This window comes from Clytia hemisphaerica, unplaced genomic scaffold (genome assembly GCF_902728285.1).
Source record: "Clytia hemisphaerica strain Z4C2 unplaced genomic scaffold, Clytia hemisphaerica genome assembly, whole genome shotgun sequence".
Classification (NCBI taxonomy): Eukaryota; Metazoa; Cnidaria; class Hydrozoa; order Leptothecata; family Clytiidae; genus Clytia; species Clytia hemisphaerica.
The window spans coordinates 319,315-335,328 of record NW_027103840.1 but is presented as its reverse complement, the minus strand read 5'-3'; positions in this window follow the sequence as shown (position 1 = coordinate 335,328).

Here is a 16,014-nt window from a genome sequence, read left to right as displayed (position 1 = left end):
AAAACCATCCCATTGGTTAAAAGCAAAAACACAAACAAAAAAATGTTCAGAGTATGAGAAAAAATGTGCTTTTTGTGCTCTTATAAAAAAAGTCAAATTTTTACCTCACTTTTCTTTGTTGGAGAAAGCTTAAAGTTGCCTATCTAGCCCTTTGGGCTTTACAGATCTGTGCATCACTTACCATACTTACTCTCCAGACTCTCCAGTCTGCTTGTCTCCATTGTGTATCTGAGTCCTTTGAGAGTAAATACGTGCCATGCGCGAAGTAACTAGGATCTGATTGGATAATAAAGTTTACCGATTTCCCGATATTGAGTATCGGGTTTCAACACACGCGGGAATCCTTTAGGTGGAATTTTGGCCAGTGGTCCAGTGGTCAGTCGGCGATATAACAGGAAAGCAAAAAATGTGAAGAAAAAAAGCATTCTAGTTTTTGTTTGACTTTACTTTACAGAATTGTAGGTATTGAGATTATTTTTTTATCTTCCCAAATAAGATATTAGAGTCCTTCCTTTTTACATTTTCTTCTCTCGCCTTGAAAATTTCGAATTTTGGTGAAAACTTTTGCCCTCGGAAATCCAGTGTCGTCTGCCCCCCGCCCCTGCCCTGTTACAGAAAAATTCTGGAATGGCCCAAAGTGAGGTGTGTAAATAGTAATTACTTTTGGTGTAAGGAGCAGATATAAAGTATATACCGTAAGTTGGTCATGCCTCGTCTAATTCTGATACCCTTCTTTATAGAGAAAGGAATAAAATGAAAGCTTGAATCACTGATTGAAAAAGGATTATTCCTCTCTGACCACTCCCACTAAGCAAAGAAAAGCAGTTTCAACCTTTCTATGAATTTGAGCTGATAAAATAGATGTCAGAATTAGAGGAGGAGGGGTGTCAACATTAGACCATAGTTGTATAGCGTATAAAGTCAAAGCTTTTCAAGATGAGAGGAGCAACGACCCTCGACATGGCCCGAGAATTCTCGGGCCATGTTCGGGCCGAGAGACCCTATCAATTCTTTTGGCCCGAACTTGACCCGAATCATTCGGGCCACGTTCGGGCTACGACTTTAAGACGTAAACTGTTCAACCTATACCTTTGTGCCTGTGTCAGAAGATTCCATTGATTAATCCAGCTTGTCCAGTCATAATGAAATTAAAACGTGAAAATGACGTTGAAAATGTGTGAAAATGTTAATTTTAATTTATTTCGTCGCGTTTCATCCAGTTCATCTTGCTAAATAAACTTAAAAACTCCTCGTGGACCACGCTTCAAAGTTTAAAACCAGGACCAGTTTAATAGCAAATATTTAAGTGAAATCAAGTTTTTCTAGAGAAAATATTGAAAAAATGCAGTCCTGAAATTACACGCGGGTTTAAATCAGGATTTCAAAAGTTAGCCCGCCCGCGGCCCGAAAACTCGGGCCATGCTCGGGCCATCCTCAGGCTTTATGCGCATTCCAATAAAAGTTTTGGCCCGAGAATTCTCGGGCCATGTCGAGGGTCGTGAGGAGCATCGTCATCAGTCATGGCCTCCTTGGTCTTTTACCGTAGAATCGTCTAATATTGACATGCGTCTTCTAAAGGTCGACACTGGATCTGTAAAATAATCAAAATAAACATTGCAATCCTTTCAATTAAAAAAAACAGCCAAATTATAAGCAGTTTTACACAGCACACAAATGCATGCAAACTTCCTCGTAACTTTCTCGTGTCCATCATTAAAATTTTACAACTTTATTACGCTTCAAGTCAAGTGATGAAAATAATTCGCGCGCTTAGCCCGGTTTCCCCTTCCTTATTTATCAAAAACACACGCTCTAGGCGCTAAGAGGCCGCACGCCGTGATGGCCAGTATGGTGGTCACATTAAATTCAAGAAGAAACCGGGTTCTTTTTATTATTTTCGATTCACTGTAAAAAGGTCTTCTAAAAAACTCCTTGCGTGCAAAACTGTGCAAAATGTTGTTTGGATTTGGTTATCTTCGTTCCGTTGAATGCAGTCAGGACCTCTTTGGTCTTTTTTAACATTAGTTTGGATAGAATAAAAACATACCTGATCAACACAACCAAACCTTCTGTCTTGCGTTTACTCTTTCCTTCCCAACAACTTTCGTTTTTGCTTATGTAGGTTTTAAAATCCACAAGTAATGAACCACTTATAGCTTTATCTGAATAAATCTGGTTGAAACCTTCTGTCAGGTTTCATTCCGTACGCTTTTATCCATGTGGTGAACCGTTTTCCCCGATTTCCCGATAATTAAAAATTGGAACTTTCCCGTGGGCGCGGTTGGGCGTACCGCCATCGCGAAATATTTTTCGTGAAAATTTACCGTATTCTAGCGCTAATATAATCTAGATAGGAAACAAATATTAAATTTGATCTTTTTTTGTTCGTATTTCTAAATTTCAAGATAAAAGGTACTATCTACGAATTATTTTCTTTAACGGGCATTGAATCGACATTGACATATTTAATGATGTCATAATCAATGCCGTGCATATTTTGTCAACATCCTTTATCATTGGATAAATACCACTAAAATATACAAGATAAGTAAACATAAATTTATCGCCCGCGAGCACGGCTTAGCTAAGCGCACCTCTCTTATTCATTATCTAAGAATTGAAGCGGGCAAAGATTACCGCGCGGCTGATAGCGGACGAAGGTTTTTTGAAGATATTTTCAGTTATAATCCAAGGTAGAACAAACTAAACATAGAAAGGGGGTATTTTTTAGTGCTCTATACGATGATCGGTATTTTTTTTGAATTCTATGTTTAGATTTTTCTACCCAGCCCCGTTTCTATGTACGCGCGCCCTGTTGCTAAGACCTTTGCTTGAAATCGAAAGCGAAACCAAGATTATTTAGCGCACACTGCCGTTTGCGTAATATCGATAAAGTGAAATGAGGTCCTGACTGGTTGAATGAAAGCATGCTAATTAGTTTTTAGTGACTACATCGTTAAAGTTTTCTTTTCGAAAAAAACCCACTTCACGTTTCTTATATTTCGACAATCTGTGACGTGATAGGGAGAGTACAATTTAGTGATTGATTGATAACTTTGGTATGTATTTGTTTATGTTTGATTTTTTATTTCGAAGACCAGCCTACAGCTATGTCGAAATAACAAGACGCATGTCGATATTAAACGACATTACGGTATAATATTAGTTCGGATAGAATAAAAACATACCTGATTAACACAACCAAACCTTCTGTCTTGCGTTTACTCTTTCCTTCCCAACAACTTTCGTTTTTGCTTATGTAGGCTTTAAAATCCACAAGTAATGAACCTCTTAAGTCTTATAGCTTTATCTGAATAAATCTGGTTGAAAACCTTCTGTCAGGTTTCATTCCGTACCGTGAGTGGTCCTAAATCCGACAGCCCTGCCTAAATCCGACGTGGTCTTTCAAAGATACAAACTGAAATAAAAAAAACCTTTTGCTGTGGCAACGAAAATACCAAAGTGTCAACTAAACTGAGAAAACTTGATACAGTAAACCAGTGAAACCAAATAATTAACAATAATTGTTAACATTGTTGTTCTAGTCGAATAATTAAATAAAGAAGTGATCCTGTTGGTTGATGTCCAACTATGATAAATGGTGAGTAACCAATTTTACATGGTAGCAGCATTCGGTGGTTTGCAGTAAAGATATCATTGGTTGGTTACTAAAGTGTGATAAAGTTTATGAACTTTGGTTGTTATAAAAGTATAAACTAAAGTGGTTAATTGTTGAAAATGGCAGGTGTTGTTTCGATAGGGCAAAAGTATGGATTGCCCCCGTTCTCCGAAGATGGAGACTTTGAACATTGGTTACATGAAATTGAAATGTGGCAGTTAGTAACTGATTTAGCTAAAACAAAACAGGGACCTGTGTTGTATCTCAGTTTATCCCCAAAGGTTCGCCAAGCATGTGCAACATTAACGAAAGAACAGCTAAATGTCGAAGAGGGTTTAGATGTGCTTATAACCAAATTGAGAGAACTCTATGCAGTGTCAAAAGATCAGGCAATGTTTACTGCATACGAACAATTCGAAACGTTTCAAAGAGATACGAGTATGAATATCGCAGAATATATCAATCAGTTTGAACAACTCAATCATAAACTGAAAACTTATAAAATTGAGTTACCATCGCCAGTACTAGCTTATCAATTGTTGAAAAACGCTAATTTACCAAAAAGTAAACGTGATTTAGCCAGAGCCACTATTGCAGAACTGAAGTATGATGACATGAAACGGCAGATTAAAGCTATTTACGATTCGTGTACGACCGATGATAAAACAACTGAAGATACGTCAGATATTTTAGTTGAAAATGAACAAGCATATTATTCTCGTAACAATTATTATGCTAATCGAGGACGAAATTTCCGAGGTAGTCGATATCGTGGACGTGGAGGAGCTAATTATCGAGGATCCCGTCAAGAGGACAGTCGCGCTCCTCAAGCACAGCCATCAACTCGTTATCGAAACTGTCCAGATGAAAATGGAAACCCTACTCGTTGTAAAATTTGTGGTTCAATTTATCATTACTATCGTGACTGTCCGGATGCGGATAAAAAGGACTTATCATTACAACATTTGAAAATTCAATTATTTACGCAAGAAAGTGGAGTCGAGTTATGTTTTCTTGAGCAGATGGTATCAGAAACATTAAGTTGTGCAGTTATTGATCCAGGGTGCCCTTCGAATGTATGCGGAAAGAATTGGTTAAATTGCTATCTCGATTCGTTACCAAATCGCGAAGATGTAACAGAAACAAAAAGTAAGAAGTCGTATCAATTCGGTCCTAGTCAAGTTTATCAATCATTGAAGAAAGTAAACATTCCCATTAACATCGGTGGAAAACCAGGACATATCCTTACAGATGTAGTCGACTGTGAAGTACCTCTCTTACTTTCCAAGCATAGTATAAAGGAAGCCGGTGGACAACTTGATTTTGTTAAAGACACGATAACTCTTTTCGGTACAGAGATAAAACTTCAACACACTTCAAGCGGACATTATTGTATTCCTATTTCGCCAAAGCAGATTCTTGTCAATCGTAATATCGCACCTGAAGCACCAATCGAGTTATATCTTACAATAAATGATTTAAACACAAAGTCGAAAGAGGAGAAAAAGTCTATTGCTGTTAAGCTACATAAACAGTTTGGACATCCTGTTGATTCCACAAAACTGAAAACTATCGTAAAAGATGCAGAAATCAAAGATGACGAGTTATTGAGACTTATCGATCAAGTTACAGAGGAATGTGACATTTGTACCCGTTACCGAAAAGCCAGAGCCAGACCTGTCGTATCGTTATCGCTTTCCAAAGAATTTAATGGTTGCCTTGCAATGGATTTAAAGTTCATCACCATTAACGATAAAAAGTACATTGTTTTTCATATGATCGATTTATTTACTCGCTACTCTGCGGCGTCCGTCATCAAATCCAAACACAAGGAGGTGATAGTTGACGAAATCTTGAAACACTGGGTTGCTATTTTCGGTTCACCACAATCAATCTTTGCTGACAATGGAGGAGAGTTTAACAATGAACTGCTTCGTGATGTAGCAGAACTTTTAGATGTATCGATAGCTTCTACAGCTGCTGAATCACCATGGTCAAATGGGGTAGTCGAGAGACATAATGCCACTCTAGGAAACATGATCCACAAAATTGTTGCTGACACTCAGTGCTCCATACAGAATGCACTTGTTTGGGCTGTAAGTGCGAAAAATGCTTTGTCCAACAACTTGGGATACAGTCCTAATCAGTTAGTCTTCGGCCGTAACCCAAATCTTCCGTCCACGTTAACATCTCAGTTACCAGCCCTTCGAACGAAAACGTCAAGTGAACTTGTTGCTGAACATTTGAATGCTCTTCACTCTGCTAGAAGGGCATTTATCCAAGCTGAATCCAGTAAAAGAATCAAAACAGCGTTATCACGTCAAACACGAACAACAACGAGCAAGGAGTTTAATAATGGAGATACAGTCTATTACAAACGAAATTCAGACAAGGATTGGCATGGTCCAGGTACCATTATCGGAATTGACGGAAAAGTTGTTGTTGTGCGTCACGGAGGAAATGTTTTACGAGTAAGTCCATGCCATTTGACCAAAGCAAATAAGGAAAAGTCGGGATCATCACCAAAGGAAATACTTATCGTACCAGATGAAGATGAACAACCACATGTACCCATTCCAGAGCTATTCGACATCGATATTGTTAGTAATGAAACAGTTATGATTCCAGTTGAAAACCCGATCGCAGAGCCTAAGCTTCCTAAACCTGACAAAAAGATATCAGAGATCCAAACAGTTGAAACAACACAACCGGTGGGAGATAAGAAAAAGACTGATCGTAGAAATAAAAGTAACTCTCAACAAATTCGGCTTCCTCGTATTGGACAGCAGATTTTGTTCATTGACCCAGATACCAATAAGGAAGAAAAGTTTATCGCTGTTAATCGAGCTGGAAAAGCTAATGGCAAGAATAAACATTGGTTTAATGTTAAAAATTTAGTGTCGGGTGTTATTAAGTGCGTTGATTTTGAAAATATTGAATGGCAGCCAGTTGAAGGAGAAGTCCTTTACAGTTCCAGTAACAACCCTCAAGTATTAGCAGCTAAACAAAAGGAACTAGAGAAATGGATCGAGTACAATGTCTATGAGGAGGTTGACAATGAAGGTCAAGAGACAGTATCGACCAGATGGGTTATTACCGAGAAATCTGACAAGGACACCAACACCGTGAAAGCAAGGTTAGTCGCTCGTGGTTTTGAGGAAATCACTACTGAAATTCGTACCGACTCCCCAACTATCTGTAAGGAAAACCTTCGTCTCGTATCAACAATTGCCGTGAGCAATTCGTGGAAAATACACTCTATGGACATTAAAGCTGCTTTTCTGCAAGGGTGTCCAATTAATCGCGAAGTTTTCATTCAACCGCCAAGAGAGGCGAATACCTCAAAACTTTGGAAATTAAAACGTACTGTTTACGGTTTAAATGATGCCCCTCGCTCGTGGTATCTTAAAGCTGCTGAGGAACTAGTTAAAGCTGGTGCCACAAGAAGCAAATATGACCAAGCGTTATTCTTTTGGAGAAACAAAGGAAAGCTTCAAGGTGTTTTATGTTGTCATGTTGACGATTTCTTCTACGCTGGAACACGCCTGTTCCATGAGAAAATTGTATCACATGTTCAGAAATCATTTGATTTAAGCAAAGAGTCGTTTTCAACTTTCCAGTACTTAGGATTGGACATCAACCAGACAGGAGAGTTCGTAGCAATGCATCAGAATGACTACATTAAGACACTTCAACCTATTGAATTGAAAGATACATCAAAACGTAATCTTACTCAAGAGGAAAAGTTACAACTGAAAGCTTTAATTGGTCAGATACAATGGGTGTCAAAACAAACACGCCCTGATTTAGCTTTTGCGTCGTGTGATTTAAGTAATCGTGTTAAAGATGGTACAACAGATGACATACGATTAGCGAACAAGTATCTTCGAAAGCTTCAAAATTCAACTGCTCAGATCCACTTACCTAATATTGGTGATGTTACAAAGTCAACGTTGTATGCTTATAGTGACGCATCACACGCTAATCTTCCGGGATTTAAGTCTCAAGGAGGTTTCATTATCCTGATTAAAGGTGAAAATGGACACTCTGCGCCAATCGTCTGGACTTCAAAGAAAGTAAAACGTGTTGTGAAAAGTCCACTTGCTGCTGAGACTCTTGCACTACAGGAAGCAGTGGAACATGCAGCATTAATTAAAGCACTACTCTGTGAGATTTATGATTCAGAACAATCAACATTTCCGACTGTTTGTATAACAGACAGTAAATCACTGAGAGACACTGTTCACACATCTACAGTTGTTGAAGATAAAGGTCTTATGATTGACCTTTGCTGTTTACGAGAAATGATTCAAGGCAAACTCATTACGATTGAATGGGTTCCTGCCTCAAAACAACTGGCAGATTGCTTAACAAAATCTACAGCATCTGCTGCCTTATTGATGAAGGTGTTGGCTGGTGAAGCTGGCCTTCCAAGTCAATAAGAAGACCCGCCAAATGTATATAGTGTAAATATTGTTGGTATTGAACATTAAACTTCTGTTGACATTATGTTATTGCTGCAGAAACACTTTTGAGATTGATTTGGTCTCAGATTCAAGATACACACACTTATGTTTCGTTACGTTATGTTACAACACTACGTACAACACTGGATCACAAATATGTCGATCAATACAAGATTCGTCCGGCCGGAAGCTGTTAACATTGTTGTTCTAGTCGAATAATTAAATAAAGAAGTGATCCTGTTGGTTGATGTCCAACTATGATAAATGGTGAGTAACCAATTTTACAATAATTGCTTCTTATACGAAACATAATTTTTTTTTACAATATGTCAAACATCATAAATGACAATAAAAGGTAATTACATTCAGACTCTTAAAACTCACACTTTTTAATTACATTATTGACATTTTGACATTATAGCCATCTTGTTAGATGTTTTGAATTTGTTTTGAGAATTCTTGCAATAGTTTATCGTTCAACTTGGAGAAGGAGTGTTTGTAAACATAGAATTATAACCTTTATTTGGGGGGTCGGAATTAGGCAGGGCTGTCGGATTTAGGACCACTCACGGTACAATTTTGATCCACGTGGTGGACCGGTTTCCCCGATCTCCCGATAACTAAAAATTGGAACTTTCCCGTGGGCGCGATTGGGCATAGGACATGTTCATAAATGATGAGTAAATATTGGCCTTTTGGAGACATTTGAAATGACTGTTACAATTTTACTCATGATAAAAATGTAACAAAATTTCAGAGGTCCTAGCTGCTGCAGTGGTTAAGCTATATAGCTGAGGTTTCTTAAGATAATCTTGTATCAACAAGAGACTTGATTTAATTGGAGCTATGAAGGTTTGTTTCAGGGTCAGTGAAATGATAAAAAAGTAACAAGCAAGAAATAAATAAGATGATAAAAATGGCCATAACTCATGAAATATGTATTGTAAAGATGTGAAAATGTTACCCATCACAGGTTATACATACACGGACCTTCATTTTGAGTTTCATGCATCAATGGCTGCTCATCTGATAAAAAAGTAACATTTTAAATCCTTGAAATTGATACTTTTAAGAGCCCTTGAACCAAACAAAATCCAAGTAAAATTATTTTTCTTTTGTAATTTATTGAACAAAATAGGTTGGAATTGTGCTTTATATATTTTTTTAAATTGTAGAAGGCCTAAAAAGGGTAATTTTGTAACATCAAATTCAACTCTTTCATAATATTGGCATCTTTTTTATATATGTTACATTTTTACATGATTGACATTTAAAGAGGTTTCAGAGATGAATTTTATTTCTTCAGAAGGAAAGTAACATATTAAAGCACTAGTTTTCATGTTAATAAGTCAACAGTATTGGGTCATTTAGTGGTAATAAAGTAACAAAATTGCTATTTTTTCGCAATTTTTCCCAGTTTTGTTACAAATTTATCATGTTTTTATCGACTTTTAAATAGGCATTGGATGGTTTTAACTAGCCATAGGGTCAATGAATGGAAATAGTGACCCTTCATGTCCTCAAAAGAGTCTCAATTTGATAAATATGTAACAGGAATTCAAGAGTACAAACAAACATAAGTCTAAACTTGTAGTATAGACACCCTGTTTGTTACAGATTTACCATTTTAAAACAGACAAAGAAAACATGATAATACAAAAGACATGATATTGTTCTTAGGGTCAATTTAGATTAAAGAAATAGCCTTCTTGTCACCAGTTAAATTTCTTTAATGGTCTTTCAACAACAAGTGCACGCCTTGTCCGGTACTAAACAAGTTTGTGGTGTTACATTTTTACCAAAATGCAGCGTTTTTGGAAATTAAAGACATATTTTTGAAGGTCATAAGCCTCGTTAATATTCCCCCCAAAGGAGGGCCTTTTTTGGTGAGATTGACATGATTAAAGAGACTTTAGGTACTATTTTTGCTATTTGCTAATACTGTTACTATTTTATCTTTTTCTTAGCCGTAGACCCTGTTACACTATTGCCCTTTATTGATTTTTTATTTTCTTATGGATAAAACTAACCATTTGAAGAAAATTGAACAATGCAAACAACATTGAACTTCTTTAATGATAAAAAAGTTACAATTGTTACATTTTTACCAATAGCAGGCCTTTGAACACATATTTTTTTCTGAAAGCACTTCTAAGTTATGCTAAACAATAATTGTCACCCTTTCACAAATTTTGGAATCTCAAAATTGATTTGTTACAAAATTATCCACTTTTTGCTGATTTTTGCCATTTTTCAAATGTCTCCATTTTACTCACCATTTGTGAACATGTCCCATACCACAATCACATAGTATTTTTCATGAAAATTAACCGTATTCTAACGCTAATACAATCTAGATAGGAAACAAATGTTAAATTTGATTCTTAAAAAGAACTATTTACAAATTATTTTCTTTAGCTGGCATTGAATCAACATTGACATATTTAATGATGTCATGATCAATGCCGTGCATATTTTGTCAGCGCCTTGCATATTTTGTCAGCATCCTTTTCATTGGATAAATACCACTAAAATATACAAGAGAAGTAAACATATAAATTTATCGCCCACGAGCACGACTTAGCTACTCTTATTCATTATCTAAGAATTGGAACAGGCAAAGATTACCGCGGGGGCTTATAGCGGACAAGGGTTATTTGAAGATATTTTCAGTTATAATCCAAGGTAGAACAAACTAAACATAGAAAGGGGGTATTTTTTAGTGCTCTATACGATGATCGGTATTTTTTTTGAATTCTATGTTTAGATTTTTCTACCCAGCCCAGTTGCTATGTACGTGCCCCCTGTTGCTAAGACCTTTGCTTGAAATCGAAAGTGAAACCGAAATAATTTAGCGCACACTGCCGTTTGCATAACATTGATAAAGCGAAAGGAGGTCCTGACTGATCGTCATTCTAACGCCCGATTCCTTTATCCCAGGTTTCAAGTGCATCCGCTATCTGCCTCTCCATTCGACCGCCATATAACCAACGTATGGTTGAAACATGGTTTGATATCTGTATTTTCACTTACTGTTAAATCTCTTTGACAACAAATTTGTTTTATAACTCCACCAAGTTTATCAATCATACTTTCTGTCATAACATGTCACAATAACTTTCACTGATAGCGCCCCTTTAGCGTAACCGCCTATCGCCTGATGGGATTCAGAAATAAGGAGTGTGTAACTTGCTGCGCAAGTGATGTCAAACGCTCCATCGTTTTGCAACTAATTTGTTCTTCTTCATTCCAGACATTTGCGTGTCCACTAAAAATTTTTTTTATATTTCCATTTAAAAGCCTACTCGGTGCAAAACTAAAGAGAAATTGTGTATTTTTTAGAGGTTTGGTGAAGTGGTGGCCAAATTGCCGTCCCATGTTTTGTCAGATAGTCCCAAGTTAGAGCAGTTGACGGTAGAAGTGTAAATAAACGATATAGAATATAAAGTTTTTGGAGCAATTTTCAGGCATGAGAAAATCAAATAGAAAGGCAGGGCAGCATTCGTTGTTGGCCAAAAAGGGCACTTTTTATAGTGTTTTTCTGCTAAAAAGGCTGTTTTTACCAAAATTTTAGAGATTTTAGGAGGGGCAGCGTCCGATGGCCGAACGCTAAAAGGGCATGAAAAATGGCCTGTACAGTTAGGGAAGCCATCCAGGATCCTGCCATTCTATCAGCCAACAAAAACTAAATGGCACTTGTAAACTTAAGTTTCTTACTATTTTCCATCAAAGACAATTAAAAACATTACTACTTCCCAAAGCCGGTTACAAAAGCAAATGATCTTCCTTGATGAGGGCGCCCTTTTGAACTAATTGTTTAAACTCATTAAAAATGGTGGGCAGAGTTGCGGAATGATAAAGCCGCCCGCTGCTTCGAGGGTGGTAACGCCAAAACGCCCAATATGATCAGCCAACAGAAAGCGAGTTTTTGCCACGTGAGTTACGTCACGCACTCCACAGTAGCGAAGGTGCGAGCGACATTTCACAATTATAAGAATATCTTATGTGCTTAATTCTATTTGACTTTGAGAGCTTCATTTAAGATGAAGAAGTAGAAAGATAAAAAATGCGTTCTCTAATTCTCTAATCGGCGTCCGGTCATTTTGAATGAAAACAAAAATGTTATAAAAAGGACGCGCTATCAGTGAAAGTTATCAGTACATGTTATGACAGAAAGTATGATTGATAAACTTGGTGGAGTCTGGAAATGTGGGTGCATCTAGCAAATCCAGGTGATACCTACCAATCTCAGATTTCAGGGCAGGAACTGAACCTTGATAGATGCTTTGCTAAAATCTTGGATTTGAAACATTTTAAATAATATCAATTTTTATTAAGACTTTTGACCCGATTTGAGCTTGGTCCCCTGATTTCTGCTTACTGTCAGTGTAAATGAATGTTGGATATTCCAGGATCACGATTAGACCAGCATTTTAGGGACTTTTTTGCCTAGCTAACCCAAATGCTATATAACCTTTTTACCTTAAAGAAAGATCAAAATTAGAGTCTTTCTTTCAGCCTTTTAAAAAAAGGACATACCCAATCAGAAATTATATGATTAGTCGTGGTTTGCCTATTTGTGGCCTCTTGACTTTTAATTTCATCCTGGAAGCACCATTTTTTGCCAAGTGAAATTATTCTTATCTACAGCACCTGACCCCGAGAATGTAGGTGAATTTTGAATCAGACCTGAAAGATGTAGATTTGCATTTTAGAAAACATTGAATGTTTTCAACAAAATTTTGAACTCCTAAAATCCTTTCCCAGGGGTTGATTTCATTACTTTTGATAGATAGGTTAATTGTTTTGGTCCTTGAAGTTGACTCCCATTTTTTGTTATAGCCCCCAGAATGTAGGTTTGGTTTCATGGCTTTAAAAATGTAGTAATAGTAAAATGTTGATATTTTTTCAATTGGATTAATTATAACAGCAAATTTTAGAAATATTTTGTGCCAAAACAATATTCTAAAGAGCACTTTGTTATTCTGAAAATTGAATTTTTAACCCCCAGAATGTAGGTGAAAAGATTTGGTTGTTGAGAGCGGAATTTTAGTATTCGTCGGAAATTACTGTTCTCTAAGTGAAATTTATGAATTATAAATATACCCTGACAAAAGTTTAACAAAGATATTAATTTTATCGTGCTACAATTGAGGAAAAGTAAAAGAAAGGACGAAAAGAAGAGACATGAAAATTGTTTTTTTATTTTGTAGGTGAAAAATTTTGTGTTAAAATATGTAAATAATGTAACAACATCCCTGCCTCACAGCCCCAGTGGAACTTTTTTCCACAGTGGGGACAAAAATTTCTACTGAAGTCCCAACTGGGATAGAAATTCTATTGTTCCAAACTTAGGCAAATCTTCTGATTGGGCTTGGGTCCCAGCGGGTCTGGGACAAGTCGTAAAAGCTCAAAATGTCAACATTAATCATCTCTCAGGTAGTACTTTCATGTAATGAAAGTACAAGAAACAAGTTTTATATTATTTGACAGACTTTTCATGTCGGGTTATGAGGACCCCCAAAAGGTAGGTCAAACATTTTCGTCAAAATATCTGACTTAGAATAATAAATATTGAAATGGACTATTTTCCCCATTTCCTTAGTTCATTAAAAATAAGAAAATACCCTATCATCATAACTTAATTCCAATAGATTTCGATTTAGAGAGGATTTATTTAAAAAATGTCTCAATTCGGGTAGTATCCAATCAAATCCAATTCCAGATTTTCGTTGGAAAAAATTAATTCAAGTTAAAATTACATGTCTAAAAATAATAAGTAATATGTAACAGTATGCCCTGAAACAACTTTTCATGAAGTTGAACTATCGTTAAGGCTACAATGCTTAAAAATGAGAAACCTACATTCTCGGGGTTTACTACATTTTCGGGGTCAGGTGCTGTATATAGAAAACTTAAAATGTAAAAGCAGCAAATTTAAAGAACAGAAAAATAAAGCTCATGTAGAAATTTTTCTTTTTAAGTGACTTCATCAGCATAAGCATTAAAGACCGTATTAGGAAAAGTTAATACTCCTCCTTCTTCATATGAAAAAATTCAAGTCGTCGTTACTGTTAAAAAGTGAATACGTTTTTTAAAAAGCATTGAAATATTTTACTTTAAATCTAAGTAATTTTACATGCCTGAATTCGAAAAGTTATGACAAGGGTTTAAAAAAACAATCTAATAAAAAGGGTTACATTTACAGGGATTACTTTTCTTTGTGGCTTTCCTGTATTTTCCTGAAGAATTGTCAATTCCACATTTCACTCCTTAATAACCATGACATACAATTTTTTCAAATTATTGAAAACTGGACTGCATATTTAACAAAATAATATCTAGCAGAGTCGTTTCGGATGACTCTGATACAGTATAATTTTGATAACGATGCTCTTTCTGATAATTTTTTACTTAAAACATTGCCTCACAGGGACACAATTATCATAATATGGTTAAAAGATAAGATACGTGGGAGGGCTAGAGTCAAACTTTGAAGATATTTTTTTTATTTGATCATGCTTTTAACCCTTTCCGTGCCGATGTCGTATATATCCGACATGCAAATTTTCACTCTACTTGCCGATGTCGTATATATCCGACATGCAAATTTTCACTCTACTTGCCGAGGCCTTTAAAAAAGAGGCAGCTCTATTGCCGAGAAATCAGCTTTTAGGAAAATGGTTTTCTTATTTTGCCAATGTCGTATATATCCGACATAAAAAAATCCAAATAGTAATAGTGACAGTATATATAAAGTGCTCAAAAGATTTATTTCAGGTTTATTTTAGTCTATCATAAAATATAAAACAAATGTCAAATACAAATGTCAAACATTGGCAAATAGGAATAAAATATCCTTGTCGTATATATACGACATGCGGCAACACGAGTTAAAATTTGCATGTCGTATATATACGACATCGGCAAATCAGGTTACTAAAAAAAATTACCCCTCGGCAAATGGATTGGGGTACAAAAACAAGGTACCGGCACGCAAAGGGTTAAAGCCACCTTCAACATTCAAAGGATTTTTCGTGTCTTCAGCTACAGCTTAAAACCTGCATGCGACACCTGGTACAGGCTAGTTAAATTCAATAATCTTATACTTTATTAAGTTCATAAGGATTTCCATTGTATAAACTTTATTTCTTTAATGTATTATAGCCATAAAACCTAATTTTCAATAATGCCATTTGATATCTTGGAAAAGCCAATTTGCTATTCAACATTTTTAACTGAAGAGGACTGTGGAGCCCCTTTAAAACGGTGCACTAAGTGCCGTTGTGCTTGGTATAGTTCAGTAGAAGAGCAACGTGCTAACTGGCCTCTTCACAAAAAGCTTTGTAAAAAGCCAGATTATGATATGGTAAAGAAAATGAGCTTACAACAATGTTTGAACAGCCTTGATAAGATGTCATCACCATTGACTATAACCCATAACTACGCAATTATTCTTGAGAGGGTTTTTGATTTGGTACGGAACTCAGACGTCAGGGAATTGGAAGATGAATGGGACCATGAAGATGTGGGTTTGAGGCTTCATTCATACAGTCGCCTTTTGGTACGAGTTGATGACCCTGGAGACTATTTGAAATCTTTTTACCAACTTGCTTGGGCTTGTCCTGGAATGCCCCAATTATTATTTTTCAGTGACTTTCGCTCCATTGCATTGACAAAGATGATGTCTGATTTCCCTAATGGGCGGCCAATGTTTCACAATGAAGAAAAAAATGCATCATTTAATGAGGAATACAATGTTAAGGAAGATTCAAGTGGTGAAAGCATAGCATGGTTCATTGTTGGTTTTCTTGTAAGGTCATGTATATGGGGAAAGCTTACCATGTCTAGCAAAAATGATGGATTTGGAAACTTCCGGGATACCAAATTTGGCCATGCTGCAATAATTCGCCTTGGTCAAATATTTTC